The sequence below is a fragment of the Gobio gobio genome (genome assembly GCF_949357685.1).
Source record: "Gobio gobio genome assembly, chromosome: 20".
Lineage (NCBI taxonomy): Eukaryota > Metazoa > Chordata > Actinopteri > Cypriniformes > Gobionidae > Gobio > Gobio gobio.
The window spans coordinates 18,263,742-18,276,230 of NC_137113.1; the positions used below are offsets into that span (position 1 = coordinate 18,263,742).

The 12,489-nt window shown below is 40.2% G+C and overlaps 1 protein-coding gene across 1 annotated transcript in view; it reads right to left on the reverse strand.

Annotated features, from left to right (window-relative positions):
• The window catches only part of gfra1b (gdnf family receptor alpha 1b), a 43,244-nt gene that overhangs the window by 16,996 nt on the left and 13,759 nt on the right, over positions 1 to 12,489 (reverse strand). The window lies entirely within an intron of this gene.

Sequence of the window (12,489 nt, forward strand, 5' to 3'; positions counted from 1 at the left end):
CTGTTAAACTTATTTAAAAAACGAACGCTTGAAATGAAATCCTCGTGATAAAACTGCCTACAATGACAGAAACCAACTTTTGGAAAAAATTATTTGAAGTGTAATTTAATTGTTTAGTTTGTCTTGCATCCATTAGAAAACACGGAGGAGCGGGTGTTATGAGCTATAATGGGACCAACCACCATTGAGGTGCGGAGGCTTCAGTTTCTGAGAGAAGTGCTACAAGCTTGGTTTCCACACACAGCAACAGTGGCTCGACCAATGGCTCGAGTTTGGGGCGGGGCTATCTGTTGAGCAGCCAATGGCAATGGAATGTTTGGGAAACCTTTTTGAAAACAGTAATTGTTCTTGTAACTGGTCATGCTAGTGGAACAAAAACCACTCCTAATATATATTGGAGGGTCTATTTACACTAAGTACAAACAGCTCGCCTTGTTGGCAAATGCTATTTAGACTAACTCCACCCACTGACATCTGGTTGGGCCAGAAAAAATGACAGAAGACACTAGTGTGTGTACAGCAGCAATAGTGTAGGGGTAAGTTGTATGGTAAAAAGTTTTGACGGCAATCGACCCGATTTCGAATCCATCTTTTGTCGAACTTGTTCTAAACCCTTTTCCCATCACATATCAGATTGGAAAGGAATTCTAATTAAAAATGAAGAAAATATTTGAAAAGTGGAAATAAAGTGTCTAACGTAATTTATAATAAAGTGTTTATCGGTTAAGGTTAGGGGTTTGCTTTATTGTCTCAATAAGGTGCCATCCATTTAATAATTGTATTAAATATAATCATTTACACTCTGTTAATATTGCATACCGTTTAATGTACACCGTTCAACAACACTGTGGTGCAAATAGTATCTGCCACTATTTATAGATATAAATATCATCTAACAACTATTTATACTTATCGCAAAGAAAATACTGCTATTTTTACATAGTGTAAATAGAATCTATCACTATTTTCACTTAATGTAAATAGCAGATCGCTAAGAAAATATTATATTTTCACTTAGTGTAAATAGCCGCTGCCCATATATATAGGCATATACACTACTGCTAAAAAGTTTGGATTTTTTAATGTTTTTGAAAGAAGTCTGATACTCACCAAGGCTGCATTTATTTGATCAGAAATACAGTAAAAACTGTAAAACTGTGAAATAACTGTTTTCTATTTTAATACATTTTAAAATGTCATTTATTCTTGTTATGGCAAAGCTGTATCCAGATTTCAAGGTCACATAATTATTCAGAAACCATTCTAATAAACTGATGTTAAAAATGCTAAGCTTCTTAATATATATATTTTAAAATTTTCAGGATTCTTTGATTTATAGAAAGTTAAAAAGAACAGGATTTTTCTATTTTATTTAACAATGTAAAATATGTACTGTCACTTCTGGTGATCCTTTAAAAAAAGACCCTAAACTTTTGAACGGTAATGTGTACATTACTAAATATTCTAGTGAAGAGTTTATCAAAAATTCACCAATTTGGTCTAGTGCGTCTGAAAATAAAATCACACGAATGCTATATTTTCTCATTTGTTTCTTTCTCAATTTCTTCATCAGATCCCACACAAAGTGCCTCAAGCATAACGATTTCTCTCTCTTTTTAATGTATTTCCTACCAAGAACTGACATCCTGCAGAGCATTGCAATTAGACAAGCATCTAAACACGGTTTAAAATAGGTGTTATTTGTGTTAGGTTTGAATCTTTTGCCTGAAGAACTTCTCTCAGCTGCTTGCACTGCCGCACTTTTCCTTTTGTTTCCCTCTTCTCGATCTACACAGCATTTGAGTCTCTTGAACAAACAACCTCCGGTAAATCCTTCGCTCTCACTCACATGGATAAGTTCACAACCCTGAAAACTCTGTTTGCCTTTCCTCTCTTTTCTAAGCTGTCTGTTTGCTTTAACATACTTTCATTTCTATTTCTATGAGAACCACGTAAAAGAAAGAATACACCAATCAGGCATACAATTATGACCTATTGAGTTGTCAATAATGTGTTGGTCCCCAAAACAGCCCTGAACCGTCGAGGCTCCACTAGACCCCTGAAGGTGTGCTGTGGTATCTGACACCAAGATTTTAGCAGTAGATCCTTTAAATCCTGTAAGGTGCGAGGTGGAGCCTCCATGGATCGGACTCGTTTGTTCAGCACATTCCACAGATGCTCGATTGGATTGAAATCTGGGGAGTTTGGAGGCCAAGTCAACACCTCAAACTCATTGTTGTGCTTCTCAAACCATTCCTGAACCATTTTTGCTTTGTGTCAGGGCACATTATCCTGCTGAAAGAGGCCACAGCCACCAGGGAATACCGTTTCCATGAAAGGGTGTCCATGGTCTGCAACAATGCTGAGGTAGGTGGTACGTGTCAAAGTAACATCCACATGGATGGCAGGACCAAAGGTTTCCCAGCAGAACATTGCCCAAAGCATCACTGCCTCCGCCAAATGCCTTCTTCCCATAGTGCATCCTGGTGCCATGTGTTCCCTAGATAAGTAATGCACACACACCCGGCCATCCACGTGATGTAAAAGAAAACGTGATTCATCAGACCAGGCCTCCTTCTTCCATTGCTCCGTGGTCCAGTTCTGATGTTCACATGCCCACTGTTGGCACTTTCGGCGGTGGACAGGGGTCAGCATGGGCACCCTGACTAGTCTGCGGCTATGCAGCCCCATTCGTACTGCGATGCACTGTGTATTCTGACCGATTTAAATCAGAACCAGCTTTAACTTCTTGAGCAATTTGAGCTCCAGTAGCTCATCTGTTTGATCGAACCACACTGGCCAGCCTTCGCTCCCCACGTGCATCAATGAGCCTTGGCCGCCCATGACACTATCACCATTTTTTTTATAGATACTGACCACTGCAGACCGGGAACACCCCACAAGGAGATGCTCTGACCTAGTTGTCACAATTTGGCCCTTGTCAAACTCGCTTAAATCCGCATGCTTGCCCATTTTTACTGCTTCTAACACATCAGCTTTAAGGACAAAAAGTTCACTTGCTGCCCTATATCCCACCCATTAACAGGTGCCGTGATGAAGAGATAATCTGTGTTATTCTCTTCACCTGTCATAATGTTATGCCTGATCGGTATATATTGTGTTGATCAATCGATATAGCTTTGATGATACAGGATGATATATGACTACACTGACGGGGCTTATGTAAGGAATAATTGACGAGGGGCCATAGAAAAATAATGCACACCCGGTGGTAATGCGGTCACAATGTGAATTACCTCAGTCTGTGCGTCTCTCGTCTCAACAGTGTTTGGACAGTAGCAGCGTCTACTAATGCGAAACTAAGAACAGTGCCGTTATTACCTCGCTAGTGAGAAATGTCATGTAGATTTTAAGCTGCTAAACTATTTTACTGATAAAATCGTTTCTGTGCGAGTGTGTGTTCGTAGCCTACTGTAGGCCTATGTGTGTGCATCTGAGTGGGAGAGCAAAGAGAGCGGTAGAAAGAGAGTATGTGCATAATAAAACGTAATTTTGTGGCAAAAAATAAATAATTTGCCGTTTTTATCCTATTGTTTACTATATTTATTTGCTTGTGTAACGGAGGCCAGCTAGTAGTTGCTGTGCGAGTAAATCTCACTTCCCTGATCTCAATAGATGCTCTAGCCACTGACGCTAGAGGTTGCAGCCTTTAGAGCATCTGACTCTCATGCCGGTGGACTCGGGTTCGATTCCCGCTTGGAGCGGGTGGTTCGAACAGGAGGGGTTACATTGGTGCCGTGACCCGGGTGAGCTATATATCACGTCTTTTTGGTGTCATTTCATGTATTTCATTCCAGTAAACACGACGAGTGAGCTCAGCCTACGTCTCCGTGTGGTCCTTCCCAGGAGGGTCAAAACAAAAAGAACGAACCAGAAAGAGGGGGTTACAATGGTGGCGTGACCCAGATTGGAGTGAGGTTTAGGGGGGTGAGTGTAACGGATGCCAGCTAGTAGTTGCTGTGCGAGTAAACCTCACTCCTCTGATCTCAAGAGACGCTCTAGCGACTGACGCTAGAGGTTGCAGCCTTTAACCTCCTTATTAGAGCGTCCGACTCTCATGCCGGCCGACCCGGGTTCGAGTCCAGCTTGGAGCGGGTGGTTCGAACAGGAGGGGTTACATTGGTGCCGTGACCCGGGTGAGCTATATATCACGTCTTTTTGGTGTCATTTCATGTATTTCATTCCAGTAAACACGACGAGTGAGCTCAGCCTAAGTCTCCGTGTGGTCCTTCCCAGGAGGGTCAAAACAAAAAGAACGAACCAGAAAGAGGGGGTTACAATGGTGGCGTGACCCAGATTGGAGTGAGGTTTAGTGGGGTGAGTGTAACGGAGGCCAGCTAGTAGTTGCTATGCGAGTAAACCTCACTCCTCTGATCTCAAGAGACACTCTAGCCACTGACGCTAGAGGTTGCAGCCTTTAGCCTCCTTATTAGAGCGTCAGACTCTCATGCCGGCCGACCCGGGTTCGAGTCCAGCTTGGAGCGGGTGGTTCGAACAGGAGGGGTTACATTGGTGCCGTGACCCGGATGAGCTATATATCACGTCTTTTTGGTGTCATTTCATGTATTTCATTCCAGTAAACACAACGAGTGAGCTCAGCCTACGTCTCCATGTGGTCCTTCCCGGAGGGGGTCGAAACAAAAAGAACGAACCAGAAAGAGGGGGTTACAATGGTGGCGTGACCCGGATGGGAGTGAGGTTTAGAGGGGTGAGTGTAACGGAGGCCAGCAATTTGCTGTGCGAGTAAACCTCACTCCCCTGATCTCGAGGGACGCTCTAGCGACTGACTTTAGACGTTGCAGCCTTTAGCCTCCTTATTAGAGCGTCCGACTCTCATACAGGCGGACCCGGGTTCGAGTCCCGCTTGGAGTGGGTGGTTCGAACAGGAGGGGTAACGCTTGGTCTGTGTCGTTGTGGGTTTTGGTTCTTTTGCTGTTGTCGGCTGTCAAAATAACTGAAATCATTTGGTGTAGTGATATGGAACTGTAATGCATTCAAGACCTGCCTTGACCTACTGTGCGTTTTCCTTAAAATAATTGCACCTTAGAACATTCTTCAACCAATCAGATTCAAGCATTCAACAGCACTGTAGTATAATTTGCAATAATGATCAACTGAATGTGCATTATACTGCTAAATATATTACTGAATAAATAAATGGACATATTTAAAGTGATAAGAAATAGAGATTGCATAGTGCTACACCCCCCCCCCCCCCAGAGAAAACGGTCAGTTAGCAAAATGTATATTTAATATACTGTATATTCACATAATAATATTTAATAATTGTGTAAAAATGACTTGTCTGCAGCTTAACTAAACAGAATCAAGTATCCAGTGAGCCATGTAATAAGTGAGGTTACTCTTCTTTACCCAATGATGGCTCAGTGTTCTCTCCTCTTCTGCTTCCCGCTTCAGTAACTCAACTTTAGATGCGCTGCAACTCTTGCATGTGTATGGAACGCTGCATTTTGCAATTATGTGTTTTGATGAGGAATTTGTGCTTATTGTGGACTTTTGTGAGCTGGTTAGATGTGATTCAATTTGAATGCGACCTAGTTCCTTGAGGTTAATCACCTATTACAAAAACCATTAATACGTTTGACAAGCACATTGACATGAGGCTCAAGGTTACTGGAGGGAGGCTTAATTGTTGATTAAGAAGTTGCAGTCATGTGGACAGGTTCTGCAACATGTCATAGTCTATAAAACTAACCCATATCCTCTTGTGATACACTGATCCTGAGCATCATTTATAGACATAATGCAATAGTAATTTATTATGGTACACCATTAAAATAATGTCTACTTTACAGCAAAAAATGAAAGAAAAAAAGACCTGCGCAAAGAGCGGCCGCAGGACAACCTGTCACTCAAATGTGAGCACAGCAATCCAATCAATACTTGATGGACAAAATCATATCCCACCCTTTTTTTTCTTTAAATCCGAGAAGCCGTTTCACTTGGATACACATCACAATATGGAAAATATATAGCAACTTCTGTTTCATGATGATTTTAAAGGGATAGTTCACCCTGAAATGAAAATAAAGTCATCTTTTACTCACCCTGCTGTTGTTCCAATGCCCTTTGTCCTTCTATCTTTTTCGGACCTCAAAAGGAGAAATGTAAAAAAAATGCCCTGCCCGCGCTCCTCCAGATAATGGCAGTGAATGGCAATCAGGCTAAAACTTTACAAAAAGGATATAAAAGCGTCACACAATGATACAGTGAAACGCGCGCCATAAGGTTTTGCGAGAAAGAAACTGTATTATCCGTTACTCTGCGCACGCTCCTGTGAGTGTGTGCGAGCAGTCAGCAGGCGCTCACTCAATGTTGTCATGACAACCAGTACACAACTTACTTCAGGAGGTTTACTTTATTATTAGTATTATTGTATTATTTCTTATTGTTTCTTATATGTTTGTTTCTATTGAGCCTGATACTCAAAATGGTGCATGTGTGTGCTTATCCTGGGTGCCTGATGGCTCGCACGCACTCACAGGAACGCACACAGAATAACGGCCGAGCTATATAAACCATATAGTATGCCTCCTGAACACTTTGCATATTTTGAGCGCGTGTCTCTATATCATTGCATGATACTTTATCCTTTATGTAAAGTTTTAGCCTGATTGCCATTCACTGCCATTATATGGAGGAGCACGTGCAGGATGTTTTTTTTTTTTTTATTTCTGCTTTTGAGGTCCGCAAAATATAGAAGGACAAAGGGCATTGGAACAACAGCAGGGTGAGTAAAAGATGACTTTATTTTAATTTCAGGGTGAACCGTCCCCTTAAAGTAAATGCCACTTGGTTTGATATAAAAACAACCATTAAAACCCATGCTATTGCCAAGGGCTCATGTCCATAGTAATGCCATGGTATTTTTGTTAGTGCTGTGACTGCTTGTGTAATAATCACAGAGTTTACGTTCCCCTGCGTCTTTTGTTTGCCAAAGGCTGAGAGCCTGGTCATGTACACCTCAGAGAACTCCAGTGTGATGTGAAATAAGGAGCAACAGTGTGTGTGTGTGTGTGTGTGTGTGTGTGTGTGTTGATGGCCTCGTGCTCAGGCAGCAGAGCGCTCTGTTGTTTATTGCTCTTTGGGCTCAGGAATAATAAGTGAGCTCTTCAGTCGCTTCCTTAAGTGGCCTGAGAGATTGGGAGTGCTGCAGACACAGAAAGTGCTGACGGCAGAGACCTGGAGCTTTTCTGGCGGATGCTTAATAATCTCACAGCTTTCCTCCAACTGTTCCAATCCAATAAAAACACATGCCACTGCAGCAAATCAAATCATACCAGGACTCGGCCTCCATAATTGATCTCCCACTTTCTCTTTCTCCGTGTCTGTCGCTGTCTTTCTGCCCATCTCTCCCATCTTCACTTTCTCGCTTTCATCTTGCCTTTTTGGTCTTTCTTTTTATTCCCCAAACTTTACTTTTTTCCCCTTCATCCTTCCATCCTTTCTTCCTTCCTTCCTTCCTTCCTTCCTTCCTTCCTTCCTTCCTTCCTTCCTTCCTTCCTTCCTTCCTTCCTTCCTTCCTTCCTTCCTTCCTTCCTTCCTTCTTCTTTCTTTCTTTCTTTCTTTCTTTCTTTCTCCTTCCATCAGTCCTTTTTTCTTTTTCTTCATTCCTTTCATCCTATCTTTTTCCTTCCTTCCTTCCTTCCTTCCTTCCTTCCTTCCTTCCTTCCTTCCTTCCTTCCTTCCTTCCTTCCTTCCTTCCTTCCTTCCTTCCTTCCTTCCTTCCTTCCTTCCTTCCTTCCTTCCTTCCTTCCTTCCTTCCTTCCTTCCTTCCTTCTCCCATCCTTCAACCCTTCTTTTTATGGCTTTATTTATTTATTTATTTATTTATTTCCTTCCTTCCTTCTCTTTTCTTTCTTTCTTTCTTTCTTTCTTTCTTTCTTTCTTTCTTTCTTTCTTTCTTTCTTTCTTTCTTTCTTTCTTTCTTTCTTTCTTTCTTTCTTTCTTTCTTTCTTCTTCCTTTCTTTCTTTCTTTCTTTCTTTTCTTTCTTTCTTTCTTTCTTTCTTTCTTTCTTTCTCCTTCCTTCAGTCCTTTTTTCTTTTTCTTCATTCCTTTCATCCTATCTTTTTCCTTCTTTCCTTCCTTCTTTCCTTCCTTCTTTCCTTCATTCGTTCGTTCCTTCCTTCCTTCCTTCCTTCCTTCCTTCCTTCCTTCCTTCCTTCCTTCCTTCCTTCCTTCCTTCCTTCTCCCATCCTTCAACCCTTCTTTTTATGGCTTTATTTATTTATTTATTTCCTTCCTTCCTTCCTTCCTTCCTTCCTTCCTTCCTTCCTTCCTTCCTTCCTTCCTTCCTTCCTTCCTTCCTTCCTTCCTTCCTTCCTTCCTTCCTTCCTTCCTTCCTTCCTTCCTTCTCTTTTCTTTCTTTCTTTCTTTCTTTCTTTCTTTCTTTCTTCTGCCAAAATACCAATTTCTTAACAATTCTAATCATGACTCATTCCTAGACTAAATTATCATATTTAGTAATTTTACATTACATTATTTTGAATGCATGGCAACAACTATCACAATTTTTTCTGTTCTTTATTTTAGAAGGAACGTCTGAGACACTTAAGTTGATACTTCAGTGAAACATGAACTGAGAACTCCATTAAGTCTCCTGAGCTGTGAAAGAGCAATAAAATTTCTCTTTGCGTAGTTCAAAGTATATGGTGATTCTTCTTAGAAATGAAGCTAATGAGTCCATTGGACTGGAACCTTCTATCAATTAATGAAATTGCTGTTGCAGCACAATGAGGGTTTGTTACGAGATGAACCCTCGCTGACCATCTCTGGGCTCTTTAATAAAGAGAGAACTGCTAGTTAAACAACACTGTGAGCTCTGTGTAAAAGACTATCCGCTTAAACTGCTGTCCAGGGACATTTAATGGCCCTCTGAAGTGATGCCTGCCAATGGCTGAACTCTGGAGCGCTCTTTAAGGGAATTAGCCAGTCCAATTGATATTTGAAAATATCCAGTGGATACGGAGCCTATTGATTTATTGATGAGTGTCTTTTACCCAAAAGGAATTAATGAACGCACTAGCTGATCCATGTATGTTTACAGAGCTGATGCAGCTCTGCTCGAAGACTGGCAGTTTGATGCGTCGATCAAACGACTGGGGAGGTGAAAAGCAGGACAACTTTATAATGAAATTTACATTAGCTGACTTCTCTCCAGAGATCATGCCCTGAAATATCTTCAAGATGAGGTTGAAGGATGGCTTCTCAAACACTCTTTCAATTAACTCTCTAATGCATAGCCCTCAGCCAAACAAGTACGGTATCGTATGGGTTTTACGTTTAAACATCCTGCTAAATTAATCTTATTTTATTTAATATATCATCAATATCAAATAATCCATTTATTTTTGTTTTCGCTGTGGTAGCAAAATTGTACTGAGCATGTTGAAATGGTTTTGGTAACTTCTAAAATCGTTGTATCATGACCACTCTAATCTGATAGAGATTGTAAACTGCTGACCCCTAACAGTCTGAGGTAATGGACACTTTAGTCTGTTCCCGTCAGTGCTGGTAGATTAGTACGATCTCAAATAATTACCAGAGCCGGAGGGATTTGGGAGTCATTGATACTCCAGTGGAGCAGTGAAATTCCAGCGATGGCTTGGAGATTTACCCTATTATTGTAGCAGTGACAATGGAGGGAGTCACATTTCTGCTAGATGTTTGACTATGTGGGTTTTGGGAGCTTGAGACTGTGTGCTAAAGAGAGTCAATGATGACTATGGGCTGTATGTGTGTGTGTGTGTGTGTGGCTGTGCATGTCCAACTGCCAAGCAATTAAACGGCATACAATCTCATGAGAGTAATTAATAAAGAGTACAGTGTTGATGGCTTTCAATCCAGAAGAAAAATCAATGTCTAATAAGACATAAAACGGGTATTTGATGTTTTACCATCAGCAACTGCCAAGTAATTTCCCTCTGGGGCTCTGGCTTCAATTTACATACATTAGCAGTAAAACATACAAGCCACTTTTTATTAATCTGTGAGAAATGGAGCCAAGACTGAGGCATTAATAAATTGAGAATGAAAAAGCGATGCATGCGGGGTGTAAAATGAACACTAGCCGAGTGCCAAATGCAAGTCAAAATTGCCTTTGGCAGCTAAATTATACAGAGATGCTTGTCGGTTTGCCGGCAACTTTGTGGAACTGCAACATAAGACATGATTTAACTTGAATAAGAAAAGGAATCATTATCTGACCTTCACTGATGTGAGAGATTTAAACAGCTGTGCGACTCAAATGTCCTGCGACAATTTTCACCTTCATAAGATTATCTAGAAAAAGTGTTTATTTATATGTGGCGTGAGCTAGCTTATCAATCTATAAATCCGGAGGGAAAAAATAGGGACAAAAAATATTTTACAATGATTTTTTTTTGTAGTATTAGTAGTAGTAATAAAAATGCTAACTAAAATTTTAGGATTATTATTATTATCATTTTTGTTCGTATGACAGGGGTATTATTTAGATATTTTTCTCCTTTTCCCTTGTTTATATGATCTAGAATAGAATGTTGTGAATTATACAATGGACATGGTTGTTACAAATATGCCATGTAAAAAAAAGTACCAGAGACATACGGAACAAAAAATACTTTTTTATTATTTCATAATTACTATTAAATATTATGTTTTTTTATGACAGTGGTATTGTGAGCCTTATTTGTAACAGAATAGTCATTTTATAATTTCAAGGCTTATACAAAATATTTTTCTTAATTCATCCAACATTGGGAGGTACAAAATTCAATTTAAACCCTGCATTCATCCTTTTGTGCCACACCTCCTTCTTAACTCCCTTTGTCCGCTGATCATTGTTAAATTATAGTATTTAACAGCAACACAGAAACACTAAAGCGTGCTCCAAATCAGACTTGTTTGGGCATGCATGCGGATGTTTGAATGGCTAAGGAAACAGAGAAAAGAAGCTAACGTGAGCTAGAGAGATGTGATAAATCCACTGATGAATGCAGGCACACTCTTAAAAGAGAGGGAGGGGGGTGGATGCGTTCTACTCCTATTCACATTCCCACAATATTGGAGTCAGGAAATGATAACTATAGGCTTCATACATCACAAACACTGAAGCACACATCCACAGAGGGGGATCAGTCCTTAGGGACTGACAGCATAGAGCTGTCAACCCAGTCCATTAGAATAAAGGATTTCCTCTTTCTCTCGCTAGGCTTCTCTCCAAAATCCACTCCAAAGGATTTGTATTATATATGTTTGACAGCCTTTACACTCTTACGGCCTATTCAGTCTGTGCTCTTCTGCTGTGTGTGGGTGTTCTCTCTCTCTCTCTCTCTCTGTGTGTGTGTGTGGGTCATTGTATGTCCTTAATCTCAGCACTGACAGATGACGTGACTTTGGGTGACCTGGTCACGTAAGCTCACGCAGTATTGCAGTGCAAGCACTATATGATCTGTTTAAAAAAAAACACAGACAGCAGTGTCACTTCCGATACGGCATCAGATAAACAGCGCTTGATGTGAAAATATGAACAGTTATGCTGTATAACGTATCACTCTGTTTTTTACCTGTTTAATGATGTGTAGTTAATAGCGCTAATGACAAGGTCAATAACATACAGTTACAGCTTTATGAATTATGACCTGCAATGATGATATTAATGCAATCTTTCATACATGAATGCAATAGGGGAGTGATATTGATTCAACTGCTTTCAATCGAAATCCACATTCTTTTTGTGGGGAGAAATGGATTATAGTTGCTTTGAGTAAATACGCCAATAAATGGGAGTAGATTTGAAAATGAAATGATTCGTTGATACTGAGGCATTGAGAAACGAGAGTTGACTCCATTCAAAGGCGTGACTTGATTAAGTCTGCATTCATTACCTCGATCAAACGGCTATATATCATAGAAGTGCTATAACAGTGATTTTGAATCATCCCACTTGAATCCATGAGTCATTCAGATTATATCATTACACTATAGGTGTCGACCAGTGAGTGTAATTTTGAGTATTTTGTGTCATTCGATGAACAGATTCGTTCAAGAAATGTTCATGACTGAAATGCCACAACAATACTCATTTAAAATAGTTTTCTACATTTTTAACAGCTATCATAACAGGAGGTAAAAAGAGGTGAGGCATTTCAAATGGAAGGCAAATCATGCAAAGATGTTGCTAGACTGAATGCCTACTAAGAATAAGTTTATTTATCTTATGGCCATTTATTAAAGGGGTCATGAACTGCATTGTTTTATGTTTCCTGGGGTGCACTTATAATGCTAGTATGATTTTTACATAGTAATTTAGAAATAAACCCTGATTTTAGCCCTCTGCGCTGAATGCTCCGTTTAAAGGGACGTGTCTACTGTGAGACTTTAGTGTAAACACCCAACGCTTTGATTGGCTAACGTTGTTGCATATGAAATAGCTAAGTATTGCATGTGTTAGTCTCTCGAAAAAC